The sequence below is a fragment of the Notechis scutatus genome, chromosome 6 (genome assembly GCF_049901735.1).
Source record: "Notechis scutatus isolate UNSWTSFEM ecotype Mainland chromosome 6, rNotScu1.2, whole genome shotgun sequence".
Lineage (NCBI taxonomy): Eukaryota > Metazoa > Chordata > Lepidosauria > Squamata > Elapidae > Notechis > Notechis scutatus.
In genome coordinates, this window is record NC_142014.1 from 18,584,074 (window position 1) to 18,595,262 (window position 11,189).

Genomic DNA, 11,189 nt, shown 5'->3' on the forward strand with positions numbered 1-11,189 from the left:
CCTGCCGGACTAATTACTAATCTTGCCTTGATTGGACTTATAGTTACAGTTTTTGTTTGACCACATTTTGGACTTGATTCTCTGCAGCCAAAGGCTGTTCCTGGGAGAGTTTTTCTCCAGCCAGAAGATAACCAGCATGGGTCATCTACCAAAGCAGTCATAGTATTATATCCTGATTAAAAATCTGTTTGAAATAGGCTCAGTACCACTCAAATATGCAGTTATGAAGCTGCTGGTTTCTCAAATCTAATCTCAAATTCAGAAATCTAATACATGAGACTGGCCAAAAATTGTGTGGGCTGTCCAGGCCAAGGCAGAAGTTCTTTAATAAAAATATTACAACTCATCTTTTATAGGCATGCAGGAACTTCCTGTGATGACCCGGGGTGTGGCACAAAAGCAAAACAGTCAGATAGTCAGTAGGAGTCCCTTTATTTGCAATGAATGCAAACCATGGCATCTAGACTACTAACCAGTGAAATATGTAGAGTTTCTAACGCTCTGCATTGATTGCTATTTGTTATTGGACACAATTCAAGATGACAGCATCATCTTTAAAGTCCCGAGCAACTTAAGACAGGACTAGCAAATGATTGATTTCTCTCGTTGCAAACTTATCCATCCATAAACATCTGCAAGAGAAGCCTTTTCAAAACCATACTACCAGTGGCTCGTCTAGCTGAAACAGGCCTTCTACACTGGGTCCGTCCTACAGTTATCTCAGGATGTAGAAAATCCATACAGATGCAACCAAGCTTTTAATTGTTAATACATTTTATATTGATTTAATGTTTGGTTTTTGTTTTAATGTGGATCATCTTAAGTGATCCTGAGTGGAAAGGGAGATTATAAATCGAATAAGCAAAATGAGAAACTCTTCCAACACCTTTGATAGCCTCCTTGGTATTTCACTGCTGTTTCTGCTCTCGAAAATGATTTGCAGGTAAATCCTTACCCAGCATCTCTAGAAGTTAAACTTTAAATAGGGGGAACATAAGTTTCTCCTGCCACTGAAAGCATATGATAGAACATTTCTCACATGGCAATGATTGGAGAATATTTCAAATTGCACATAGATTTTCCTCAAATGAAAGTAGCCCATTCATACTGCTAAATACATGTAGTCCTCATTTAACAACTGTTTTGTACAGTAACCATTCACAATTACAACAGTGATGGAATAGTAACTTTGTGACTAACCCTCACATTTACAACATATTTGCAGGTCTGTAAAGCAAAAAAAAAAAAAAAGGCTGAAATCAGATTGTAAGCATAATCACAGTTTCCCTTCGTGACTGCTTCCACCTAACAATCAAGTTGCCAGTCCCAATTGTGGTTGCTAAACAAGATCTACTTGAAAAGCATACCGAATGCAGAATAGAGATCTCAGTACTCTGTGAAAAAGCAGGAGGAGATGAGGAGAGTGGATCAACCATCTTCAGTTTGAATAAAGAGAAGTTTAGCAAGCATATTTTTGTGAAACTTCAGAAGTTAGCTATCATAGGCTCAAGAAGAGCAGCTGATCCAATAACTCCTTGACGTTTTATGCTTAAAGAAAAAGCTGTTATTCTTACAAACAAAAATAGAGTGAGCAGAATATATCAATGAGTGTGCTATAAAATGTTTTTTTTTAAGTAACAGTATTGTAAGTCAACTACTCTTATTCCCTATAACCTATTTTAGTTTTATGACTCTCTTTTTTAATCTCTTTATTTAATCTCTATTTTTATTTCTAGACTTTATCCTTAGGGTGACTGCTATATTTTAATTCTATACAGGGTTGTGTTTCTATTATTGAAACACAGCACAGCTAGCTCCTTTGTGAGCTCCTTTGACAGTCCTACTTCACTGCTTTTATTTTAATTGTTTTTTTTTATTTCTAGTTCTGATAGACAATTTAATAATAGCATTATTAAATGTCTTCCCCAATTTGACCTTGTAGTAGATAGTAGAAGGTATTTTCCTCAAGAGGAATTGTTGGAAGCGTAAACCAGGACAAGTTACATTGGAGCACAAATTAGTTTTTCAACAGCACTGGAGGAAATGACAGATCTTCAGATGGGTGGAGTTACAATTCCTCTTTATGGGCTTATGCAAATTAGTGCGTGTTTTATTTATTTATTTATTTATTTATTTATTTATTTATTTGTTTGTTTGTTTATTTGTTTATTTGTTTATTTATTTAATATAGCAGCCCACCTCAGCAAAACCAACTCTGGGCAGTACACAACAGTAAAATAAAACAACAATGTAAAAAAAACCCACAGATGTAAAAAGTAACAAACTATATTGATAAAACAAAACCCAAAGAATATGCATGTGATTGGATAGAGCAGGCAAGTTGGATGTAACATATTATAACATTGTGCCCAATGAAATCAGTAAGTCATTAACTATGAGGTAATGGGGCATAACTATAAAGACAATGAATTTTGGAAAGAACAAAGAAGCAATATTTCATGAATATATCTTCAAAGAGAGTTATTTTATTTTACTTTGACAGAGTAAAATGTCTTGCTCACCTTCCAGTCTCTTTTCCCAGTTTCCCAGTTTTTCTCAGTTTGTTCTTATAGATGAGCTGACAGTTTTACTTTCCCTGGCAAAACAGGGGTTTCTAAATGGAAAATGGCACACGGAGAACTGAGCAATGCTTTGTTTTCCTGGGATAATGTATTTAGTTAGGCCTTTAAGATGGTCCCCTACCTTCTCCTTCATCTTTTAACAATTCATTATACATTGCTTTTTTTAAAAAAAATGTTGCTTGTTTATTCATACATATCTGAGAATAATTAGATTCTCCTCATCTTTCCCACTTTAGAAAAGATACATGCAAACTTCTTCAAAAAATGCCTAACATCATGAAATAGATATTATTATCCCCCTACGCATTAATATTCTACTAAACTTAGTTTTGATCAAACTATGATTAATGATGTCTAAATATGAAGTCCAATAGATTTGGAACTTAGGGTTAACTTATAACTCTTAGAGAAATATTAACTGTCTCAATGTCCTTCTGAGAACTCTTGAATTTCCTTAACATCAGTTGAAAAACCCCATGCTTTTTTTTTTTTAATGAGACATTTGAAGGGCTGCCACAAAGTAGAGGTTATATATAAGCCAAGTAGAATGGTATTTCAGCATTTGTTTAACAATGGGGACTGCCTAGCACGTCTGGAGGCATCTGATTTGCTTCTGATACAGAGGCTTACAACAGAGGTGGTATTCAGCAGGTTCCTACAAGTTCTGGAGAACCGGTAGCAGAAATTTTGAGTAGTTTGGAGAACCGGCAAATACCACTTCTGACTGGCCCCGCCCCCATCTATATGCTGCCTCCCATTGAGTCGCAGCTGATCGGCTGGGTCTTCTTTGGTTGCCCTGCACAGGATAACAGAGCTGGAAAGTGGGGTGGGGAGGGAATGAGGATTTTGCAGTAACTTTCCCCACAGGAATGGGGAGGGCATGGAGATTTTACAGTATCCTTTCCCTGCCACACCCACCAAGCCACGCCCACCAAGCCACACCCACAGAACTGGTAGTATTTTTTTTTTAATCCCACCACTGCTGTATAGCTCCCAATAACCGTTCCCATTGTAATACAGCATTTAAAATGATGAAAGTAGATATTTCAAGATGTATTAATATAATTGGGAAAACCTTTTTAGAATTGCAAATTAATGCAGAAAAGTAGTATGGGATTCTGTGTAAAGGCAAGCAAACAGTGCATAGATTAAAATGAAATCTATCCAGCTTGAATCAGCTATTGAGAATTACAGCAGGATGGCCGTAATGCAAGTACCTGGATCTGTTTTTGGAAAATTTTAAAGATGCTTGAAGAGTATAGTAAAAAGGAAGGGGGGAAAAAAAATCAAAGCAGCCATGATGGGTCAATCAAAGCTTTGCCTGTTTTTATGTGTGTCACAACACACATAAAAACAGGTAATTCAGTCAATCAGAATAGAGCTGGAAGGGACCCTCAAGGTCTTCTAGTCCAACCCCACCACTCAAGCAGAGACCCTATACCATTTCAGACACATAGCTATGCAGTCTTTTCTTAAAAACCTCCAGTGTTGAAGCACCTATAACTTCTGAAGGCAAGCTGTTGCACTGGTTAATTGTTCTTATTATTAGGAAGTTTCTTAATTCCAGGTTGTTTCTCTCCTTCATTAGTTTCCATCCATTGTTTTTTTGTCTTGCCTTCTGATGCTTTGGAAAATAAGTTGACCCCCTCTTCTTTGTGGAAACCCCTCAAATCCTGGAATACTGCTATCCTGTCATCCCCAATACTTCTTTTGTCTAGACTAACCAAACCCAATCCCTGCCACCGTTCTTCATATGTTTTTGTCCCCAAGCCCTTAATCATCTTAGTTACTCTTCTTTGCACTTTTCCAAAGTCTCAACATCTTCTTTGTAATGTGGTGACCAAAATTGGATGCAATGTTCCAGGTGTGGTCTTGCTTAGGATTTATAAAGTGGTATTAATACTTCATGTGATTTTGATTCTATGCCTCTATTTATACAAGTATGGTATTAGCTTTTTTTTTTGGTGGAGATTTGAATACACATTGTGGCTGCTATTTTGCCTTTAAAAACAAAAACCACAGCTGATTTTGTTCAGCTCATCCTATAGAAAAGCCTGTGAAAGTTCAATGACATCAGCAAATCCTTTTGTTGCTCATGTTCATCATTTGTTAGGTTGTCCAGGACTTGGTGCCCTTATCAGATAAATTAAACAGTAGAGAATAACATTTTACTGTTGTCTAGCAACAAAATAGATGCACAAAGAAAGAGAAAGAAGAGCTTGAAGACAAACCAATAGCAAAATAGACATGTGAATACCAAACTCTGGCTAACAGGGAGTTAAAAGAGTAATAGGTGAGGCAGGAAATGAAGCAAAGCAGAAAGTTATAAAGATGGAATAATAAAGGAAGCTGACAATTGACTGAAGAGGACAGACACTGAAAGATACAGCAATCCTGGAAAGAATAGCACAGAAAGCCGCTGACGCAGGGCATGAAGTTGAGTTCAGTGAAGCAGGACTAGTGGAGGTTAAAGTACAGTAGACAGAAGAAAACTGAGCTGGAGAAGTTTTAAAATGAGGGGAGGATTAATGGCTCTAATGCCACAGAGCAGTATCAAGGATCAAAGCTAGGATCAAGCCAGCCCAAAGAATGGATGAAGAAGTATAAAATCCAACAGTATAAAATAAAGCCCTGGGCTATACTTGCACACTGGAAGTATGCTAGTTTAAACCAGGACTTGGGACGTAATGATATGAATGAAACCTCTGTTGAACTCTGTGTGCCATCTGTGAATGCATAGGACTGCAACCTTATAAATGATTCTCCAGCCCCCAGCTGAATTAATTACATCACAGTACTCTCTTCTTCTACATATGTTGCCTGGGAGTAGAAAATCATTTTGAGATGAGACAGATGGCAGTCTTTCCTGTAAGAACCCTGGGACTTGACTGCAACTGCATTTCCCTTGATTCCTGGAGGGGCTGCTCCAGAAAGCATGAACTCTTGGCTTAGTCTACCTCAGTGCAGCTAGAAAAGTAATGAGAGCCAACCAAGTTAACCAAATTAGTTTTACACATGGGAGCAGGGGGGGGGGGAGAACACAAAAGCAGTCGAAATCCAAGACCAATATTAGCTGCTTTTTACGACATTCAAAATCTATTTGAGGCATCTGAAGTTTTTCATCCAATATGAGCACCGGCCCAAACTCTCAAGGGGGCTCAAATTTTCTTGGCTCCAAATTTTGGTTATGATAACATTGTCCTGTTCCCAGGATTCAATCCACTCTGGACCAAGGTTAATCCAGTGTTCAGTATGGTGAGAGGGCTATGTTGCTGAAGGGCAGTGCTTTTCCATCAGCATCAATTCATACAAACGATTGAGACTTAGAAATCAAGGGTCGTGGTTCAAAACTCTATTAGTGATGAGCAACCCAGCTTTCAAATCTGCAGCAAAAGTTTAGGAAAAATACAACCTTTTATCTTTTCTAATATAAATTAATAGTTCCCATTCATTCTTAAAAAAAAACATTTTATTCGATTATAGGAGAAAATACAAAAATACAGAAGCAAATAGTAGGACACAGTGGGGAGGGTAAGGGGAAAGAAAAGTGCAGAGGGGAGGGAGAAAAAAAAGCATTGATTTCTGACTCCTTCTGTTGCAGTAAAACAACCTCAAACTTCTTTTTCTTCTCCATAATAATAGATTCCCATTCATTCCGGTGAGATAAAATAACATTGGCAACGTTGTTCCATTGGGAACAATGTGTCTCTTTTTGTGGGCTACACTTTTTTGTGAGAGACCCTACCAGAAATTTAAGTCCTAACCATATATATGCTTGTTACTCTCCCATGAAAGGAATTTGTGTATTCAGGTTCTGTTTCTAAAAAATCCAGCGTGGTGTCTTCATAAAAGTTTTGATTTTAGATTGGTCCAATATCACATGATTTTGAATGACAACCTTCCTCAAATAAAGACAATTGGCAAGCATTAAAGAGCAAATAGGGAAACTGAATATTATTCTGCAATATTATTTATTAGATAAATAAATCTAATATAGCTGTTCTATAGGCCCTTTTCAACATGTTCTATTGTTGAATGGTTCAGATGTTCTTAACTTTTGCCAAGCGAGTGAAGCAAAAATGTACTTGGCATATCATTTTATTCCAACAGAAATTTGAACGCTGTTCAAAATATATTCAAGGTTTAAAAGGAGACAAGTTCCTACATACTTCTCTGGTAAAATTTTCATTTGAATGTTTTCTCAACCCAGCAGAATGAATAAATTCTCTTCTTCTGAAAAAAAAAAAATTAATAAGTCAGAAAACAAGCTTTATTGTTAAAGTAACTAAATATTGGGATATGTTGAGAATAATTTTAACCATGGGAGAATGTTGGCTTTGTATGCACAATTGTGATTATATACTCTCTGTCCATACAGAGTGTGTTTGTGTGTTTTTATGTGTAAGTTTGTCAGAAATTTTAACATAAACATGAAAATATATAAAAGAAAAGGCATAAGAACCACAGATGGAAAAATAACAGAGGGGGGAGAAACAATGGTTGATCTTCCTTACAGCAATTACAAAGAAACTTCTTTGCTCCTCTCTCTTTGAAGCTTCATTACAGGGTTCTCTTCTTTCCATAGTCAATTTTCTTTTTATTCTGCAAATCCATAGATCACAAATTCTTTTCAGCAAAATGTCCATAAGAGATCCCTAGACTTTTATGCAAGAACTTATTGTTTTTATCAAATAGATCAATCAAATAGATCCATTTTACATTTTTGAAATTCTTCATTTCAATGATTTCCATCTTTCTGCATACAGTAGTTATACGGCAGTTAGTATATCTATAACCTGCCCAAACTTCCTTAAGCCTTCCATTCATACAGCGTTATGTTTATTTCTGTACAAATAGATCATATCCAATGAGAATTGTTTACAAGCAAGGAGAGAGTACAATTTAAATCTATTGGATTATTAATTTTTTTATATATTTATTTCATCCTGTGGTCCTGATATAATATATTACCTATTGATAACTGAGTGAAATTATAATGGATAAACATTTCTTTACACAATATTAAAATTGGCCTGATATCACCATCACTAAAATATATATTGGAGACCTGAAAATGTTAATGAGTTGTGTTGTTGGATTATATTTCAGTAAGTTATAACATCAATCTATAAGCATCTATGAATTGAGATGTCTGTGTTAAAAATGGCAAAGGAAATCAATAAAGTACTTTTGGTAAGAATAAATTACTATGACGGTATTAGAAGGAAGGAACTTAAGAGGGAATTAAAGATTAAAGAAGAAAAACGCTTAAATGTGACTTACATAGAAGGGCTCAAACTATCTTAACATCAGGCTTATTGAATTGTTTTCTCGTAAACTATGAGTCCAGAAGTTACTTTTAAGATTCTCTGCCATTATAGATATAGACGTTAAGAAAGAGGAATAAGTTTTACCAGGCAAGAATTGGATTGTTTTAAAAATGGATTTAAAAGTGAGAGGCTACAAAAGTGATGTAGAAAAGTGTGCTTTACAGGATAAACAAATGAAATCAGCTGATGACTTTATAATTAAAAGGGATATACAAATAATAAATAAAAAAATGACACAGCCTGAAGAATTTTGTGAGAAAGAATGAAATTGAGTGAATTTCAAAAATGAAAAAAAAAAAAAACAACCCAACAAATTTAATGGACTTTTGTTCATCAGGATGGTGAATGGTGAATAGGCCTTAAGAATTTGTTTACAGCTAAGAGATAAGATATAGAAAGAACATGTTTTTTGTTGCATTTTATGAGAAGGTGTGTGGGAAGTACACCCCAAAAGGACAGTGCCAAAAACCTCACAGTACTAGAAACCTCAGAAAACAGTGCCAAGATACTCAAGCCAGCCCTCCCCCCTTTAAGAAAACCAAGAAGCACCAGCTGAATGGAAAACTCAAGAGCAGCCCTGCTAAAGGCTGTTTCAACAGAGCTGACAACAGAAACACTTAAGTAGAGCCATTAAAATAAGGGGAAATCCGTCTAAAAATTACTCACCAAGGCAAAACCAGAACTCCCTTTTTCCTGCCCGGACAGGATTAAACCCCAAGGACAGGAAAAACAAAAGACCTGGGACCAAGATTAACCTAGTAAAGCAGGAAAACAAAATTCAGGGCAATCAGAAACACATCAAAACCCATCAAAGCTGCAGGGGCTTCAAAGGGGAATTAAAAGGCTCAGATTCACACTTCCAAGCTGCTTATAAGCCAGGAATCCTTGAGTTGTGTCACTTTTGGCTTCTTGCCTTCCTACATTAAAAGAATTCCACTTTCTGGCAGCTGGCTTCTGTATCCATTTCTTCTCAGCATCTGCAGTGTGCTCCAGCTGGGAATGAACTCAGGAAATTTCTTCCAATAGGTGATAAATTAACAAAAATTGTTTATATTTGTGATGAAATAGGAAGTCATTTTTATCTGTTTCTTTTTTCTTTACTATATTCTTTTTTTCCTATTTTTTTCTTTTCTGCATTTTCTATTTTTATTCCTTTTTATTAGTTTATATTATTTTTTTATCTTTTTAACTGTTTAACTGTTTAATCAAATTATTATAAAAAATTGAAAGCCATGAAAGCAATACTGCCTTGTAATGAACTCATTTATGTAGCCAGTGTGGGTGTTCTAGGTCAAAATATAGTACAAAGAAATTACACTGTAATTCAACATGAAGTATTACTCTATTAAAATTAGAGAAATGACAATGCCATTCTTCTTGGCAAATAAATTGTGATGGAACTTGGAAGATTAAACTTGCCTTCACCATAACTAATTTCTTCAGACAATCTCAACTCAGAACTACTTTTGGTGTGGGGGTGAACAGATGGCAAATCCTATTTAGAAAAAAATAGGGCACATTAGATCCACTGTGAGATGTTAACCAGAAGCAGCTAATATTGTTTGGAGCAGAATTATGTGTCTCATACTTTCAGTGAATTTTGTAAACTAATAAAACTGAGTTGGATTCCCCTTTCCCTGCCTCACATTAGGACAAATTGGTTTAATATCAAAGAAGCAATACGTTAATGATACGGCTTATTAAAGCAACTGTATCTTTTTCAAACCTTGTACAAAAGCCTGGGAGGGAAGAACTTGTGCACACTTTAACGAATAGAAGAAAGTCTTGTTTTTGTTGTGGCACTTTTTCCAAATTATTTACAAAACATTCTTACCATTACTATCTCTCTCTTACTTGTTATTTAAAACGGGGTCTCCAACCTTGGCAACTTTAAGCCTGGAGGACTTCAACTCCCAAAATTCCTGAGCCAGCAAAGTTGCAACCTAACTCAGCAGCAGTGGTGTTCCTCAAACACACACACAACACTGTAGCTATTACCATCTCCTATATACCAGAAATTTACTTTGCTCTTTTAGAAAGCTTTGGAAAACTATTGCTGTGATAATATTAGTTTACTTTCAAAGTAGGATTAGTTGGCTTAACTTTTGTTTTTGAGCAAAATAAGGTGTTATACCACCCGGTAAGCAGGTCGGCTTTCAGGGCTCAGGACCCCGGACAGCCTCTGGTTACCAGGGAGCTGCTTGAAGATTTAGAGATTCAGGTTAATGTCAGCATTCCAACTAACAAACTCCAAACCAATGAAGTCCGAGACAAGCATTTTCTCAAAGTTCCATTTTATTACAGTTGTCATATTAGCACATCTGGGAAAACCCGAATATGAGTTTTCCGGGTTTCCCTTCCCAAAAGAAAATCAAAGACCCATCCCCTGCACCCACCAGTCCATCATATGGTCCAATCAAACATCATCCCAACTGGAGACATTTCTCCAGACGCTCCTCTCCGGGTGCAGGGTAACATGTCCTTGACTTTCCGTGAAAGAATGTTGTTGAGTCTAATCTTCTACCCCTCTATGAAATTCCCCCCCTCCCAAATTCCCAGGCACTAAATGTGGCAGCCTCAAAGCTTCTAAGTAAAATATGGCTTCCAAGGTTGACATGAGGGTTGTCAAAACCAAAACTGAAGTTTTCATTCTTCTCCCCCATACAAGAAAAGGGATAAAGGAGATCTGAGTTACATCTGATGTCATACCAACCCATGGCAGTCCACACTATATATAAATGAAAAAAGAGTCTGAAGAAGCTCACAAACATGATGAAATCAAACTTATGATGATACCATTAACATTCTTTTTTATTCTTTCCCATATTTTCTGCATCATCTTTATAATACATCTTCCTCCCCTGTCATTTTAGTATCTCTGTGAATTCAAATGTAAATATTTCCATTTGTTTCAGGGGATAATAAAGGGATAATAGGGTTAAGCAGACATCTCATCTTTATTATTTTGAAAATCATTTTGTGGATGATTAAGCAATGGTCAGTGTATTATAATGCTTTTTTTTAATGAAGGTCAAAAATGATTACTTCCAGGGAAAATATGACTGATGTGATTGTGTCATTTTTGTCTTCCCATTTAAGCAAACTAGGTGGGATTGTATTTATCAGGTTTAAGTCTGAAAAAAATAACATGGCAGCCCTGTATCTTTGTATACCTTAAATGGTTAATGTGCGAGAGAGAGAGGAAGAAAAGAGAGAAAGAAAAGAGAGAAAGAAAATATCAACACTGGTTCCTGTTAAAATACTTGTCAGTGTGGTT